The following is a 19,396-nucleotide window of genomic DNA, read 5'->3' as shown; positions in this document are numbered from 1 at the left end:
CCAGCAATATAGAAAGTTGGAAAAGGAGTGGCCATCAGTACAGTGACAAGTTCATTTTGTTTCATCTAGGTGATGTTGCTGGTATTTAACAGGTGTTTGGAACATTGTCTACCCAGGACCTAGAAGCAAGCTCTGAAGGCTGTCTGCTCCTTCAGGTGCTGATGTTTCAAAGCTGCTGGAAGCTGGGGCTCCTGGAAAGAGGAGGAGCCCTTGGGGTAAATGCTACTTACAAGTGTGGGATTATTTCCATATTTTAAGAACTTTTATGATCAAATCAGTACATACTGGCTTAATATTATATTAGTATTGAACTTTGATTGAAAGATCAAAGATTACTGGATCTGAAATCCCAGCACTTTGGAGGCTGAGGCGGGAGGATCACAAATTCCAGGCCATAGTGAAAACTTGTCTCAAAGACAAAAAAAGCAACAAAAATCACAAAGATCTTTATATCTGAGAATAATATAATATGCACAAAATGAAAACATATTTTAGCATTATTTATATCCCCAAACCATATGCACAAATATATTCCAACACTAAAATGTATCCACATAAACTTTGCATGCAGACGTAAGCATTCATAATTTAGAGATTGGTGGAGTGGCTTAAGTGGTAGAGCACCTGCTTAGCAAATGTGAGGTCCTGAGTTCAAACCCAATACATCCCCCAAAAAGTACATAACTTTGTGTTAAAATATACACAAAACTGATAATGTGTTATTCTCAGTGGACATAGAGACTTATAAAAGACAATTTTGATTTTAACTTATTTATGAGGAGAATATATTCATTTTTGTCCTAATTTTATCATTAGTAATAATAATAACATTGCCTACATTATAACAGGCTGACTCCCATCTTCTGAGGGGGATGAATTGTTTAAAAAAATAATTTAAAAACATTTCTTCATATTTTGTGAGTTGAACTATTTATAAGATTTTGCAGAATGCTCAAGGAATGTAGAAATAGCCAGACATAAATGGACTGTGAAGTCACTGCTGTTGTCACATGTCAGTGTCATGTCATTCCTGTTGTTTTGTTCTCAGTGCAGGCAGGACGTCTGTAGCTCGCAAACACAATGGAAATCTTGCTCATTGAAGAGCAGAGAATCCAGCAGATTGAAGTGCATTGTGCTGACAAATAGGCTAAGACCCCCATCTCAGATGCTATCGAGACTGTGATAGAATACATTTTTCAGGACACATTTACATCATCTCATATTTTTTGTTCTACTCCCATCATTAATCTTTATGAGTCCAGAATGCTACACGCAAATAGAAATTTAATACAGAACATTGATAAACTGGGACTGTGGAGAGATTGTGCTTTTGTTTTTGCAGATATTGCTGCTGTTATTTCTATTTTATTTTGTATTTGACTGTGAAAGTATGTGTGTGTGTGTGTGCATTTGTGTGTAGAATAAAATGTAGGTTTTTAAGTAACATAATATATTTCAAGTTGACCGATAAATAAAATGAGCTGTGATATTTTTTAACCAATTTAATCTTTCCATGCATTAAATTTCTTGCTTTTTTTGTTTATACAATGGAAGCAAATGTCAAGCAAGACTGGAAAAATCTCTGTAAGACCATGGGGTTTTATTGGTAAGGAAATTGATGACCTTAGAGATTCAAACTATACCCAAGGAAGTGGACATTCTTAGGAGAAGCTGAGTTCTCCATAATAACAAAGAACTAGATGGTAGAGAAAAATAACTTCCCATACTCAGTATCGAAATTTTCAACCTTTCTTTTAGAGAAATAAATTTAACCCTTACTTGTCAAAGACAGTGCTATGGTAATTTCATCAAAGTTAATACTTCTCATAAAATATGATAGTTATAAATGCTATTTGGCATTTAGAAGAAATGATATTTGTGATCATTTCTTCTCCTACACACAGTATTACAATTTACCTCTCCTCTTAAGTTAGCTATGCTTCCTGAATAAACCTGGGTAAAAACGTATCATTTGTACCTTTCCAGCTGACAGCATTGAGCCTGGGGATGGCTTGCCATAGGTACTGCTCCCCACCTTAGCAAATACAGAAACCCACAGATAGAGTCTATTTGGTTTGAGCCTTTGAATGAAAGGCTGTCATAATCTGTCCTGAGTGATGCACACAGGTTTGCTTGCTCCATATATTTTGCCTGGTAAAACGAATAATGAATATAAGATTTTAGACATTGGTCTTATCAATCATTCAGTAAAATTTCACAGGGTCATGAGTCATGTCACCAAATGTAAACATTCTTAGATTTCCTAAGAATCATTGAGATCCAGATTTCAGGGTGTACATTCCTGACCTGCCACTTTGGTCTATTGTGTACCTAGGTTATATTTATTTATAACTTCCTTGTTGACTCTTCCTAACGAATATCTTCAGGTCCTGGTTTTGCTGCTGTGTTGCTGATATTTTCATATATTTTAAAACAAATATCAAACAGAAATGGAGCATTTGAAACCATCTAAGATTTTATTTATTAGAAAGTCCAAGACTCATCTTATAGATGTCTAAGATTTTATTTAAAAAATCAAAGACTCATAGATGAGGAAACAAGGTTTTCGGAACGTCAATGACCATTTGGGTTCTTTATATATGCAAAATTACTTTCATTTTTATCTCATGTTTGACTGATTTTCCCTTTACGTACTTCTAGGATTTATTTGTTTTTTGTTTTTTTTTTTTTTTTGGTGGTCCTGGGGTTTGAACTCAGGGCATCACAATTCCTAGGCAGGTGCTCTACCACTTGAGCCACTCCTCCAGCCCCTAGGATTTATGATAGTTGAAATTTTGAAGAGAAAAGACCTTACTACCCTGCCAATCAGTTATATCAAATGGTATTAATGATGTCAGTTTCAACATGTTTTTACCTGCCATTATTTAAAAATTTTTCTGAAATTAAGCTTTTAATTTGTCAATAATCTAAAGAAATTTTTTGTTCTTTGTGGAATATGACATGTCTAGATATATGTGTCTTTAAGATAATTTCCTGCTTGGCACATGGTGGACTTTCTAAATATGAAGTACAGTTCAAGTGAAGAACGTTTTCATCTAAGGTTACTGCTCAGGTTCCCTCTGCTTTCCATCTTTCAAGCCCAGGGATGTTGGCAGTCTCAGTTCCATGTCCTACACCTCTAATCTCTTTTAGTAAGTGGTATATGTCTTTCACTCATTGATGAAACTTCTAGAAGGATTAATGTTTTAAAATTTGAAGGTCATTAATGTATGCATTCTCTTTTCCCAACATTCTATTATAGTTTCACTTAGAAGAACTACATTTTCATTTATAATGACTTGTTCCCCTTTGAAATACTTCAAAAGTTTTTCTGAATGTAAGATTTGATTCCTTCAATAATATTGATTAGAGAGTGATATGTTTTTGTCCTTAGGTCTATAGGTTCAGTTTTTGAATAGACTGATTATTCTCATTCTTTATAGTAACAATTTTCCATGACGCTATCTTCAATTATCAAATATTCATTCATCATTATTATCCTTTTTATGCTTGAGGGCAACATTAAGAAGTAACATATCACTCTTGCAGTTGTGTTAGTCCACTTATTCTTTGGGATTAGAGGGATGACAGTCAGCTTCCTTAGAGCAGGCACTTCAGTCATGAGCAGATTGAGACAAGGATGGGTCCTAAACTGGGATGATGGAGGGCGATGTCACACTGTTGAATGCACGGGCAGGATAATTGGGTTTTCTCTCCTTCACCTGTGTCCTTTAAAGGGTTCAGTAGAGACACATGGCTACATTCTACTTTTCAATCTTATGAATTCCTCATACAGTGTTCAGAAAGTGAGTCTCACAGATGGAATCTGGAAGCAGGTACTGTTTCTTTTATTGTTGAAAGGGAGGGTCATTTCAGGCCCAATCTTAGCTGTTAATCCATTACTTATTTACCTGTGGTAGCAGTTCTCAAATTTGTGGCCCAGGGAGTCATTTACCCCCTGTCATTAATATGAATTATTGCTTTCGATGTTTACCACATTAAGAGTTAAAACCAACAAGCATTTAAAAACTCAAACTAGTCCAACCACTTGTTCCATTAGCTCCCAGGATGATGACGTCATCGTGGGTAATATCTGGGAGACCTCCTATTGTACATTGTCAGACAGTGAAAGTAAAACAGATAATGATAACTCTAAGAGTTTCTCTTATATTGTTGTATAAATACTTTTAAACTCATGGACGGACCAATAAGATCTTGGAGTTCCAAGGGGCCAATGGAAAACAGCTTGAAAACCACTGAATTGTTCTATTCGATGGAATAAAATTGACAAATAATGCCTAGAAATAGAAGCTGTGCCTTGACCTTTTGTTTTCTTCTCAGCCTCTGTAGAACTTAGTCTTAAAAGTTCCCACTGCAGCATGTCTTCAGAGAACCTGCTTTGTTTATCCATTACCTAAAAGTTGGTGGAAATGTTGCTTTGTTCTATACCTTGTATTTGCTGTCTCTGAGCAGAAATTTGGTTGGGAAAATGACCATTAATTCTGTAGTGACTCTTTTTTTTTCTGATTTTCCACTTCATCCTAGGATCCAACAGCTTCATCCATCTGCTTTCTGTGTGCATTGTAAAGAATTTCATTTCCTTGCTACCAGTTCCTGGAAACCCCAGAACTGCAATTTCTATTGCTTCCTCCTTTGTAGAACTTAACAAAAGTATAATAATGCATTATGAAGTCACTTAGGATTGACTTCTTTCCCTTAGTGTAATACCTTCAGGTTTCATTCATGTTCTGCATATTGATAATTTATTGCTTCTTATTGTTTGGTAGTTGGATCCATTTTATTGCTTGTTTATGGACATTTAGGTTGCGAATTATGTTACAATGAAGAAAGCTGTAATGTGGACAGGCTTTCACTTAACATTTGTTTTAGGACATATTATTTGGTAATTATTTTGATCTTGAAGTGGTTGTCATCTGTCATAAATAGTAATCATTTTTGTCATTTTAATAAAGGAACAGAACATGAAATAGAGATAATAAATATGTGAGTTTGAAACAAAAAATTTTGATATGTGGTAAATTACAGTGGAAGAATTATACTTCACGGAATTTTGGAAATTTTCAAAGATATTGATATAAAAGGTGGCCACACCAAACAAAATTTCTAATTAAATCAGTTATAAGTATTTGCAACTTAAAATTGATATTAGACTCAAATTGTAAGACATAATGATTTTTTAAACCTAAGTCTTAGAGAAAGTTTTAAAGGACTTACTATCTAGTACAGGATTATTGGTAAATGGTTTGGGCTACATAGAACTTTATTCAGACTAGTGATTTCTTGGTCTTTAAAGCTCATAGTTTTTATTTTCATACCATTGTTGTTTTATAAGGACTTTTCTTTATTTTACGCACTAAAAATATTTTTAAGCATGGTTATGTATCAGGTACTGTCAGAGAGTCAAAGATCAGAGAGATGAGATGTAAATACTTGCAGAATATATCATAGATAGCTCCAGACTGGGATTCACTTTGCCCCTGCAGTGTTGGCCATAAAGACAAAAGAAAAACCTGTCTCTGAGTGTTATCCTCAATTCTAACCACCTCACAGTATTTTCTCCACTCACCATGACCCTCCCCAGAAGAACTGGACACATTTACTTTGTCTCTGAGTGAAATGTTGTACTTTTCCTTGTGTTCAGCTAACACAAGTCTCCATTAATAGAGACTCTGAACTCTGAGCTGTGACTGGAATTCTTCCAGAGTTTTTTTTTTTTTTTCAGAAAAAACAAAAAATCTACTGAGCTTTTAGAAGCAGCCTACTAACTAAAACACAGGAAGATATTTTTACATCCTATATGACAACTATGAATCTTTAAAAAAAATAGTGATTAATAAATGTGCATTGAGTTAATGAATAAATGAAGAGTAATGAATGAAAGTCTATTCTGTATATTTAGAGGTGAAATTGGTCTATTCATTAAATCATAGACTGTTGCCTTTCTTTTACAAACACTTTTATTATATAACTTTAAGAAACAAAATAGAATGGAAGAACATTCACAAAACAATTTAATAATAGATGAAATTCAATATCACTAAAGGGAAAGAATGTTCTGGAACATCTGAGAGTGTCATTAATGGCTGGAAAAGCAGAGATGCTTCTGTGTTCTTAATAATGTAATTCTCTAAGAAATTAAATTTCATCTTTCACTGAAAAATGCAAACTTTTCTTCTATTTAATATCAATTTACCCATGTTCAAAAGATTTCTATTTACCTAGAACTGCAAATATTTGTCCAATTTTATTCAAGAGTGCATTACAGCAGTAAGATCTAATAGGTCTCTAAATACATGCAAATAAGGATGGGGGATTGTCATATATGCAAAATATTTTTGAAAGTACTTATTAGAAATATGTATAATTCCTTAAAAGTCTAGAGAAGGAAAGATGAGAAAGGTCAAAATGTTCCACCCCCAAAATAAGCATACTTTTCCCACATTGCATTCAGATGGGTTCCATGAGCTCTCCTCCAGCCTTTTCATTCTAGTCACATTGTATTGAAAATCACTGGACGTAGGTTTTGTAGAAATCTTAACCAGGGCTTTTTTTTTAATATAAAAACAATTCATTGCAAACAAAACAAACATCACAATGACAACAAATCCTGCCTTGATTCCTATTCTTGTCATTAACCTTTACAAATAGATATTAATCCATCTGATAATACCTCCAAGAAAAGTTTTTTCAAAAGCATGTCACTGTTTTTAATACAAAATAACTTGAGAAAAGACAGTACTGACTGCTAAAGGCAAATGTTTTCTTTGTCAGTTTGAATCAGAAACTACAGGTGAATGGATAAAGAAAATGTGATATATATATAATGGAGTTTTAGAAATAAGATAAAACTATGTCATTTGCAGGAAAATGACTGAAACTGGAGATCATCATATTAAGTGAAATTAGTCATACTGAGTAAGATGAGTACATGTGTTTTCTTTTAATGTGGAGTTTAGAGAAAACAATGTAAATGGGAAATATTAGGGAGGTGGAATGGGACAAGAGGTAAGGAAGAGGCGGATAAGACAGTGTGATAGAGAGGGTAGATTTGATCAAGGTATGTCTATGTGTGTATGCAAATGCCACAATGAAGCCCATTATGTTATACAATTAATATACACTAATGATAATAAAAGCCAAAAGTTTCTGTACGCATATATATATATATATATATATATATATATATATATATGTATATATTTTTGTAAGCCTGAAATCAAATCTAAAACTTTGATTTCAAGGCTCCAAGTTTGCACTTACAATACCACAAACCTTTTACAGTTTGTTCATAAGATTGGTCATCTGCAATGAAAAATCACTTATCAAGATAAATTCAGATACTTAAGAATTATTTTGTGGTTTCAGAAGATAAGTCATGAAGCATGAACTTAGAGGTATAAAGTTTTCATTTTTTTATCTTAAGATAAGAAACAAAGATATATCAAAAAATACCTTGAGTAATTACTTTCCTACACATAAGAGTTTAAATCATTTAAAATTGTTTTAAACATCTCAGGTAATTAATTATTCATTAGTTATTTGTCCAACTCCCACATCCCAATCTTAATCCTTGCATTTACAACAGAAATTTTCTTCTGGAATATTATATTTAGTCCTGAAGTTCTATTTTAAATCTTTGTTGAAGTTCCTTAATTTCAAATTTCTGCATTTACTTGAGCTTTTAAATGCCTCCTGTATAATAATAAATTAGTTATGTAATAAGAATTTATTTAATGCAATATTTTACTGGCATTGTTTGTTGCTATTGAGAAATTTCTTATCAGAGCACTAGTTAGTCTTTTTAAATGACACCTTTCCATTCGGTTTGCTTTGTTCATTTTTCTTCTTTCTGATTACAGATACAGATGAAATTAGTTGTGTCTATGGACATGCCTGATTTGGTATATTCTTGCATTTTGTCATATTCTGAAAATTCAGACTTTCCAAGCTAGCAAACAACTAACCAAAAATACCCTAGAAAGCTAAAAATCCATGACTTTAAACAAACATAAACTAGATAAACTTTATGAACTATAGTATTTGCTGTGAGACATAATTTCATGGGCTGGAAGATAGCAAGGGAATAGAAGATATTACAAAATGCATCAATAGCTGAAAATTTGTTAAAGCAACCTATGGCATGGTGTGAAATATTTACCATGAGTAAATGTTAATAGAATTAGTGTGTTTACTGTATGAATTGGAAAGAAGTAAGTAAAAAATCATTCTGTGTCATTCACTTGTTCTTTCATTTTCTAAACTATCAACAAAAGTGGCTTTTAACTTACACTTGAAAACATTAAAAACTCATATGTTGATGAGGAACCATGTGAAGTTTAGATGTACACAAAATTGTGTGACATTTAAATCCAGCAGTATATTAAAAAAGGTTACTCATCATGACCACGTTGAGTTCATTTTAGCAATGTAAGGGTTATTCAACATATGCACGTCGGTAGATGTAGTCCACCACATCAATAGAAAGAAGGACTAAATCCATACAATTATCTCAATAAATATAAAAAGGCATTTGATAATATTCAATATCCTATGAGATGAATACAGAAAAAATTAGGTGTAGAAAAGTGTACCCCAGCTTAATAAAGGCATTTAAACAATATCAATTCTTCCAATCCACAGAGGCTGTCTCCATTTTTTTGGGTGTGTTCTCTAGATTTCTCCCATGAACTTCAGTCATTTTTAATAATGTAGCCATCATTCACTTGTTAGTTAAATAATTCTAGGTATATATGCAAACACTGTAGATGTGGTTGCTACTATCTCTTTTTTTCTATTTTTATACTTGATTTTTGCCAAAAGCCAAGGAATGATTGCTGACTTCTATTTTTAAAAGCTGGATATTGATGTATCACAATACTATTGATTTCATGTCAATTTCATACCCAGCAACTTGGCTAAATTCATTCCATAGTTACAACAGTTTTCTTGTGCAGTCTTCTGTATGTTGTGTCATCTGCAAACAGTAACAATTGGCTTCCTCTTTTCCAAATGACACATTTTTTTTCTTTCTCTAGCCTGATTGCTCCGGCTAGGACTTCTAGTCATATGCTAAGTAGGAATGGTGAATGTGGACATCATTGTCTTTTTTCAGAACTTAGAGAAGAAGACTTTTCTCCACTCAGTAAGTGTTTAGATACTGGTTTATTATATATGGCCTTTATTAAGCTAGGGTACACTTTTCTATAACTAATTTGTTCTGTATTCGTCTCATAGGATATTGAATATTATCAAATGCCCTTTTATATTTATTGAGATAATTGTATGGATTTAGTCCTTCCTTCTATTGATGTGGTGGACTACATCTACCGACGTGCATATGTTGAATAACCCTTACATTGCTAGAATGAACTCAACGTGGTCATGATGAGTAGTCTTTTTTAATATACTGTTGGATTTGGTTTCCTACTGTTTTCTTGAGAATTTTCACTTCAGTGTTCATCAAAGATAATGTCATGCAGCCTTCTGTTTTTTTTAGTTGTTGTACCCGTATCTTGTTTTGTTATTAGAGTAATGCTGGATTTACTGCAGAATTCTTCTTCAATTTCTTGGAATAATTTAAGAGGAATTTGCATTAGTTATTTTTTAAATGTTTGGGAAACCTCAGGAATGAATTTATCTGGTCCTAGACTTTTCTTTTGTGAGATTCTCTTTTTTACTGATTCTAACACATTAGTCATTGCTGTTATGTTTGAGTATCCTGGTTCTTTAAGATTCAGTCTTGGTAGGTGTATAGGTCCAATATTTTGTCCATCTCTTCTAGGTTATAAAATTAAACTCCCTTCCTCCCATCCTCCCTTTCTCCCTCTCTCTCTTCCTTCCTCCCCCTCTTCCTCCCTGATGTTTCTTTGTTGATTTTCTGTTTGGAAGCTCTGTCCACACCTGAAATGGACTCTTAAAGTTCCTTACTATGATTGTATTGGAACAGTGTCAAAAGCATTTTTAAGTAAAACATGACTAAATGTAACTACTACTTCCTCAAAAAGCTTTAAAATGAATCAACTTCAACAACCCTTTGAGTTACTTCCAGAATATAAAGATAATTCCTTACCATATGCATCAATCTAACCCATTGTATCATAAGAAAAAGCAGCAAATTCATGTCATAGAAGAAGAGAACATGAAAAAGTATGCAATAAGACCCACTGGATATTATGAATAGAAAGTTTAAATTACAAAAAAATTAAATAAAATATTATGTATATGAAAATCACTAATTAGAAATCACTGAAAATATCCTGGGGAAATATTAAAGTCATTTTAATTAGAAGTAGGAAGTAGACAGGATGCCTTTACCAAGACTCATTGCATAGTACATTAGGGTTTCTGACAATTTCTTTTTTTTGCAGTACTGGGGTTTGAACTCAGGGTCTACACCTTGAGCCACTCCATCTGCCTTTTTTTGTGATGTTTTTACAAGAGTGGGTCTCAAGAACTATTTTCCTTTGGCTGGCTTCAAATCGCAATCCTTCTGATCTCTGCCTCCTGAGCAGCTAGGATTACAGGCATGAGCCACCAATTCCTGGCAAGACAGACTTAATGACACATATGAAACTGCAAAGCAGAAGCTCTAGTGTGTCCTGTTTGTTGTTCTAATTTAATGGAATAGAGAGGTTATTCCCCTAGTAACTGCTTCTATATTTTTTGTCTGATTTTCACTAGAAACAGTAGTTTTGAAATCACTTTATTCTTCCAAATAGGAGTCAAGTGACCATAGTTAAAAAGCCCTCTTAGCTACCTAATAGCTAAAGTTTTGGTATCTATAAGATTTTTCATGGTATTTTACTTTTTCCTGTTATTTTTAGAAGACAATATTCATATTACATTAAGAATTATGAAATCATTATATTGAAACATAAAAATGAGACATTAATTTGTCTTCCAATTTTAACTTCAGTTCAACAGTGAAGGCTATGAAATGAAAAGAACCTAAATATATTTCAAACACAATTGTGTGCTATGGAAATGATGAATGTTGCACACAGGTAATGCTAGGAGCATTTGACGCCATGAACTAACATAAAAATATCTAAGGATTTACCGTTGCGAGAGATGTGCAATTCCAGGATGGCAAATATTTAATTACATGCATGATTTTCCACGTTGCTCTCCCTTAAACATACAAGTAAAAATGTAACTTCAAAGAATGTTGCAATTGATTTCTCAGTGTTTCTGAACTAAAATATTCATACCATGCTTTTTATATAGAAGTTAGAGATACCCACATTTGTTTTATAAATCTTAATACAAGGCAAATTGTCATTTAGGCATTTGTTCTTTTTATCACTGGGTAGTTTATGTCAGTTTGAAAATTCCTATTAGGCCCACCTATTTATTTAATAATACTTAAAGATTTGAAATCTCTCTCATAAAACAAAAGATTTGAAAATACATAAAGTATTTTCATAAATATATATTTATATTATTATATATTTAATAAATATATAATATTTGTAAATGAAACTTTATAAAGAACCATCCTATATTATCATTCAAAATTAAATTATCATTATTAGCTTTGCACATACATAGGTAAATATGTAGGTTTTTATTACTACTACGTGGAATTTTAGTTAAAAATTTGGACAGTTATAACAGATACTGAGGGTCAGCCTGTAATTCTGGTCGTGCACTGATTGCAGTTGTCTGCCCCACACAGACCATCATTTCAATAAATCATCTACTTTCAGTAATACTAGATATACCATTTCATTTAATAATCCTTCAAAAATTTCAAGATATATTTTTGTTCTTATTTTAATGACTGAAGTTTTAGGCATTTTGGCTTGGGTATAATTACCCATTTAGTAAGAGACTCAGAAGCAAATGAATCCTCTTTGTTCCTTCATGTTTACAGCCTTCTACTCATTGGCACTGTTTCTAGACTCCCTTTGTGTAAATTTGGTGCTTTTGAGGGAAAAACAAATGTCAGATATTTTTGTTAAAATATCAGAGTTGTAGGAGGCCACTGTCTTGGGCTGAGCTTCTGAATGAGGCCCCACAGATCAGACCAGAGAGTGCCATGGTTGACAGTATCAAATATCAAAGTGAAATCCAAAATGGGTCAGTTTCCTAAAAAAAAAAATGGGAAGTGCATAGCAGTCCATCTAAAGGTGCCCAGTTTTCCATGTGCTGACATGAAAAGGAAGTCCTTTCTGTTTTAATCCCAGAAGGAAAGCAACTTTGAGGTAAGCAATCTGCATTTTGTTCCCTGTTTCTCCATCTTCAGCCCTTTGCTGCCTGTAAGTCCACCTCCTCTGTTCAGCCTCCTGTCTCCTTCTCTTCTCCCTCCCTTCCTCCTCCTCTCCCTCTACTTCTCTTTTTTTCTTTTATTTCTTTTTTGGAGTTAACCCATTCCGGTTGATTCACATTATCAATGTTTGTGATTAATCAAATAATATATACATAAAATTTAATTCCTATTTTCAGATTGGGCATAACTGGTGTCCCGTGTGCCTTCATATTTTAGCTTTATTATTATAATGACAGAAAGAAAAGTATTCAAGCATAATGAGAAGAAAACATTCCAATAAATACTGCTCCATACCACACATGTTAAAATTCTGCTTCAATTTATTATTAAGACAATAAGGAAATCATTTACTGCTTTAATTTTCAATTTTTCAGATCATTTAGGAAAAAATGTCAACTGTCTATACTTAGAAATCAGGCAATCTCTCTGAACACTTTCCAGAATGTTTGTAGAATTGTGGAGTGGGAAGCAACCCAGTAGGGGTGTGTGTGCATGTGTGTGTATACTCACACACATGCATATTCATAATTATGTGTAATTATATAAAAATATAACACTCTTTTCAAACGTCTGCATGATGTGACTAGGGTGACTTTCACAGCCAATGGCTCAGATTTTACCCAGATGGTGTTGAAATTAGGGGTAGGTTGGAGCTGACTATAGAATGGGCCTTTTAAAAATTTATTTTCTCTCTTCTGAGAGTTAAAGTGTACCAAACTGACTCACAGTCACTTTATCTGCTCATTCTGTGCTGTGTGTGGTCAGTCAGCATTCTGTAAATAAACACAAATGAACAGTACAAATGTTTGAAAGTAATTGTTGCAAACTGACTTCCTTTGATGCTAACAATTTAAAAAGTCATCTAAGTGACTGTTTTTTTCCTGCATGTCTCATTACAACAACTAGACAGATGGGCCACAAGTACAGCTTAATATTCTACACAAAATGGCCAATGAAATGTCTTATTTTGTGTTGGAAATAGTGAAGCCAAAAATAAAAATGAGGATTACTTGCTAGTCTTTTCTATTACCTCACATATAATAAATTCAATATGTCCACCACAGTCTATTGTATTAATGATGTCATAAACACAACTGAAAATCTTAGTGGCATTTTCTTCCAAAAATGAAAATAATGAATCATTTCTGTTGAACTAAAAATGTATAGTTCAATGTTGAAGTCACCATAACAACTACTAAGTTAGTATGTCATAAGTCATATTGTCACCACTTTTTATCTTTTTTGTGGAAGAATCAATAATCTACTTGAATGATTAAAGTAAAAGGTTTCAAAATCACAAAATATAGTAATTTAGTATTCACTGTAAAATTAGTGAAAATTTAGTGCATTTTATGCTTTATCATATATCTGACAGAAATGCTTCTGCTTTAAAAGAAGCACTATTTAGGGAAGAATTATTCATCTGGGGAAAAGCAGGCAGACACAAGTTACAGAATGTAAAGGCATCATCTGGTATTCATAGCATGGAACACATAAATATTGCCAACATACAGTAGTCAAAAAGAACAATAAAATGGTCAAAACCAAAGAAATAAAATTCTGACAATAGACTGAAGATTTGGTCTCAATTATAAAAATTGGTCTCAATTATAAAATGTAAAAATGTCTTATTTATAAGAGTGAAGCAAATAGCACCAAAGGAAATAAATTATTTGCTATAGTAAATACCAAAAGGGAAAGAATTGCCCTCTGACATGTCTCCCAAGATGTGTGCAATTCAGGGAAAAGATGAGGATATAAAATGGAAGCAGTGCATACTTCAGATTTATTGGAGCCTCTGCTCTGTACCTGACTTAGAAGTTAGAGGTACCAGATAGGTAGATACATAAATATCACAGTATCGAATGATTTAGAATGACTCTTTCATGTATTAGAAAATACGATACTGCTTTTCTTTGTAAAACCTGTTTTGTTTATAATCAGGAATACAATATGCATAATGATTCTATGTAACAGAAAAGTGGAACCAAAAACAACTTTGAGAAATACTCCCTGAGAAAAATAGTATTATATTCAGTCTAATATTTTGAAAAACAAAACCTGAAATGTTAAAATCCAAACAAATGTACTTATTTCAAAATCAAGCTATGATGTCTTTACAAAAATTAATTTGAGCAGGTATAGGGTATTTATTATGTGACAGGTACAAGCTTAATGACTTTACAGATACTATTTAACTTGCATTTTACAAACTCAATCATATAATTAAGATTACTATTCCAGCTGGGCACCAGTGGCTCATTCCTATGATCCTAGCTACTCAAGAGGCAGAGATCAGAAGGATCAAGGTTCAAAGTCAGCCAGGGCAAATAGTTCTTGAGATGCTGTTTTGAAAAACCCCTTCACAAATAGGGTTGGGAGCGGCTGAAGGTGTAGGCCCTGAGTTCAAACCCAATTATGCATGTTAGAGAAATGAGATGTATGAAAATAAGCCACTATTCTGATTTCACAAAGTAATAAATTCTACAAAGACATTGCTTTGAAAGCAAAAGTAACCCAGACTTAAAGTAAAATTTAAGACATTGAAAGTATTCATTATTTAATTCTATAATAGTAATTGCATTAAAGTTTAGTTAAAATAACAATGAACAATTTTTCACAATTTAAGAAGACTGGAAATTTGGGACCCACTTAACTGAGCAGTTCTGGCTTTGATCTCTCATGAGATTTTAATTAAAATGTTATCCAGGGCCACAGTTATCTGAAGATTTAGCTCAGGCTGGAGGGTCCACTTCCAAGGTAGCTAGTTCCTGGAGGAGGCCTTAGTCCTCCTCCCCATTCACTGGAGCACTTGAATTTTCAGGACATGCAGCTGGCTTCTCTGAATGAGAGTTATCCAAGAGACAAAGGAGAAACCACAGTACCTTTTATGATATAGGGTCAGACACTGTTACTCATAATGTCCTACAAACCATTACAATTTCCTCCATTCAGTGAGAGAGGGGATCCCATAAGATTGAGTAAGAAGTGAGGATTATTCAGGACAGTCTTGGAGACTGGTTTACACAAAATGTCTATCAAATAAAATAAATGACGTCACACATGAGAACTGATCTGTACACCTCCAAGGCAGATTATTCTATTTTATTTTAATGACAACATATTAGGTGTAATCGTTTCATTACCAATATCAATAACATGTTCAATATAATGCAGAGTGTTGTACGTATAATGTAGAGAGATATTTGAGAAGTAAAGAGAAAGGGCTTTCTTCCTAGTGAGGAGTTTATAGTACATCTTCCTGAATTTATTGCAGCACGTTTTAAATCACAGCTGATCAAATACATACTAAAAGTAATCAATTAATGCAACCCATCATGCCAAAAATACAGGTCATGCTGGCCTGTAGTATAACTTAAGTATTTCAGGTAACAGCCTCATGGATGTTTTCTGTGCTGATTAGCTTTCAAGCCTGCTTTACATTTTTCCTTTCTGTTTGCTATGAATGTAGGTAATTTTTATGAACCATCTTTCTTGTAATAGTTAGGTTAAGATGATCATGTCGATAAACTTTTGCTGCAGAATAAATCACTCTGAAACTCAGCATTAAAAAAACTAGCTTACATTTATGTTACTATTTGTGGTTCTTCAAGTCTGAGCTGGATCTGCCCACCTCAGCTTGGGTTTCTCCCCTCGATATATTATTTTGGAATTCTGTAAGTGGCCAGATATGTAGGTTATCCTGATTCACATGCTGTAGATTGACAGACACTGTCCAGAGCTTAGTTCTCTTTCCTGTGGCCACTTGTGCTGTAGCAATTGCATCTGAGGCATAAATCTCCTGACACACTGACCTTGGGTTTCAAATGCAAGAAAAGAAGTCAAACCTAATAAATAAATGCTGAAGTATGTGTCTTACACATGTTCTTCATCATGGAGCAATGCGTATCTTTGCATATGGACACAGAGTGATTGTAAAGTAGCACATGTGAGAAGTTGAATTGAGAGCTCATGCAACCTCTTTTCTATGGAATATTTTGACTTGCAGGAGTAACTGAGAAACAAATTATTCGGACCTGGATATTTGGCAAGACTCTTCTGGAACATGAATGAAATACGCTGTTCACTTACTCATTGCCAATAATGAATATTGAACTTTCAAGAAAAAAAATTAAAAGTTTGGAAAACTCATATCTGCTGTCACAATCTAGAAAGTTGCTAAGTACTCAAAGGATTTTCTCTTATGACTGACAGGGCAAATAATAAATACCTCTTTATTAAAAGATAGTGGACTGTTTTAATGAATAAACTTGCAACAGTTGGATGGCATGCTAGAATTTGGAAATTGTCCTACTCAAATTTTATTTTGAGATAATAAAAAATAACCTTTTAAGTATTTGCCTTCTAAGTTATGTTTCTAAAATAAGAAAGGAAAATTCTGGCATAAAGCCTACAAAGAGTTGTAATATGTGAATCCCTGGCAAAATTTCAAAATACAAAGGAGAAAAATTTAGGGGACAAAGGAAGGATGAAATGGGAGCTACTGCACGTATTTCAGACAATAGAAGATGCAAAAAAAATTACTACCTAAAAGTAGCTATGAAATGCTAAATCCCTATTCCTGGAATGCTGTAGTATTAAATAATTATACAATTGGATAATTGCACTTTCAAGAATTGCTTAGGGTTGATGGTTGTTTCAATCAACTAAGAATAATAGAAGGAATAGAGGTTAGAATTTTTGTCCTTTTTTCTTGACTTTATACCACTGATCATTTTTCTAAAATAACCATTTATAATTCTGTGAATCACCATTCCTATTTCTCAAAGCCACTAACACACAAGTATCAGGGCACAAGAAAGAGACATTTGCCATGTGAACAAGAATTTGATACCACACTGCCCAGTTTATTTTCTCATCATGCTCACAGAGAATCCTTGCTAAAACAATAGCAACAAATGTGTTGGTGATACTATCAGGGGATCTTTTAAGATGACCTGATGGCAAATTCCAAAATAATAGTCCATACAAATAAATGAAGTATACCAAAATATCAATTGGTAGAGCCAATTTTTTTTCTTGGTGAATTGTTGATTTCTCTACTTTGAATTGCATAGAAAGTAACACAGTTACACTGGTTACAAAATGGCAAAAATTATTCTGTTCTATAATTAGACATCCATACACGCACTGAATATCCAGGAGTGACAGACTCAGTTTTCTTCTCACTTTTCATTTAAATATGACACAACTATTAGAGAACAGGGAATTATCAAATTCAAATGTGGCTTCAAGGTGAATTCAGAACAGAAGTAATTTACTTATGCTAATGTCAGCTAACATATACATAAGCAATTTCAAATAGCTGTCAACATCTTATTACCATAAATCCCTCCCAAGGCAGTGATGTTACTTAGAAATATTTAGATTTAATATATTAATTTCATTTAGTTAGTAATGAAGTAATATATACATATTTAATTCAGGTCTTATCTGCATTTATTGATGTCAGCCACATATTAATATTGCTCTCATGTTATATTTCTCATTCCTGGTTTTTATGTCTTCTTTGTCTCCACATACTCCCACCCTTGAAATAAAATTCATATGGGATTTATTTTCCCCAAAATTAATAAAATGTAATGTCTGAGTCTTTTTTTTTTTTTTTTTTTTTTGCTGCTGCAACTGAATATCTAAAGCCTGGTAATTTATAATAAACATAAATATGTATGACTCACAGTTCTAGATGTTGTAAAATCCAAGAAAAAGTTGCCAGCATCTGGTGAAGGTCTTCATGCTGAATCACCACATGGAAGAACAGAAAAGGAGCATGACAAACAGAAGAGCACCAGGATTGCTTCTTTGTAACTGACCTATTCATCCTGATCTTACCCACCACAGCCTTAATCATTCATGAGGGCAATGTCCCATGAACCAATCACCTCTTGAAAGTTCCACTTCTCAGCACTGTTTCAGTGGCAATTTAATTTCAACATGACTTTTGGAGGACACATTCAAACAATCAGAGTAGGAACACTGCAAGTATATCACCTACCTGACCTAATTCAGGTGCCATATCTGTCTCTTCCATTGAATAGATGTTTAATTTGTTAATTATTCATGTTTTCTAATCTCCAAGTTCCTGGAGATTTGGGATTCACCAATGGAATGAGACTGACATATTATAATTTGGGATTCAAAAGGAAAAACTGAAGAGCTATTAGTCAAACAACTCAAGATCTGCAAAAGGAATATGCAAGAATTCACTGACTCCATCAAAAGACCAAACCTGAGACTCATGGGCATTGAAGAAGGAGAAGAGGTGCAAGCAAAAAGAATTCATAATATATTCAACAAAATAATAACAGAAAATTTCCTAAATCTAGAGAAAACTATGCCCATTCAGGTACAGGAAGCCACCAGGAAACCAAACAGACTTGATCAACATAGAACTACCTCATGGCATATTATCATTAAAACAACAAGCACAGAGACTAGAGAAAGAATATTGAAGGCTGTAAGAGGGAAAAAAACAAATAACATACAAAGGTAAACCCATCAAAATCACAGCAGATTTCTCAACAGAAACCTAAAAAGCAAGAGGAGCATGGAGTGAGGTATTCTGGGCACTAATGAAAATAACTTCAACCATAGGATACTCTACCCAGCAAAACTATCATTCAAAATAGATTCAGCTGCACACAAACAAACCCTTCAACAACAAAAACAACTGAATGAAAGGAATCACCACATAGCTATCAACACTAACACTAAATGTTAACAGATTAACTCACCCATCAAAAGACACGACTTGGCAAACTGGATTAAAAAGGAAGATCCAACAGTCGATTGCTTATAGGAACCCATCTCATTGATAGAAACAAGCACTAGCTTAGGGTGAAAGGTTGGAAGAAGATTTACAAAGCCAACAATCCCCCCAAAAAGGGCAGGATTAGTAATACTTATCTCAGACAAAGGAGACTTCAAACCTACATTGATCAAATGAGATAAAGAAGGACACTCCATATTAATAAAAGGTGAAATACACCACAAGGAAATAACAATTATCAACCTATATGCACCCAACATCAATGCACCCAATTTCATCAAACATATTCCAAAGGACCTAAAAACATATATAAA

General features: G+C 33.4%; 1 protein-coding gene across 8 annotated transcripts in view; it reads left to right on the top strand.

Moving 5' to 3' along the window:
- Nucleotides 1–19,396, top strand: part of LOC141418462 (PHD finger protein 20-like) — a 307,934-nt gene that overhangs the window by 231,510 nt on the left and 57,028 nt on the right. Inside the window, exon 6 of one of the 8 annotated variants that reach the window (XR_012443081.1) lies at nucleotides 70–195. The exons of the other annotated variants lie outside the window; for them this stretch is intronic. The gene's annotated coding sequence lies outside the window, so the exon portion shown is untranslated. Of the gene's footprint in view, nucleotides 1–69; nucleotides 196–19,396 lie in introns of those variants that run through there. 8 annotated transcript variants of the gene reach the window in all.

The sequence above is a fragment of the Castor canadensis genome, chromosome 17 (assembly GCF_047511655.1).
Source record: "Castor canadensis chromosome 17, mCasCan1.hap1v2, whole genome shotgun sequence".
NCBI lineage: Eukaryota > Metazoa > Chordata > Mammalia > Rodentia > Castoridae > Castor > Castor canadensis.
The sequence above is the reverse complement of the archived record's forward strand: the minus strand, read 5'-3'. Positions and strand labels throughout refer to the sequence as shown.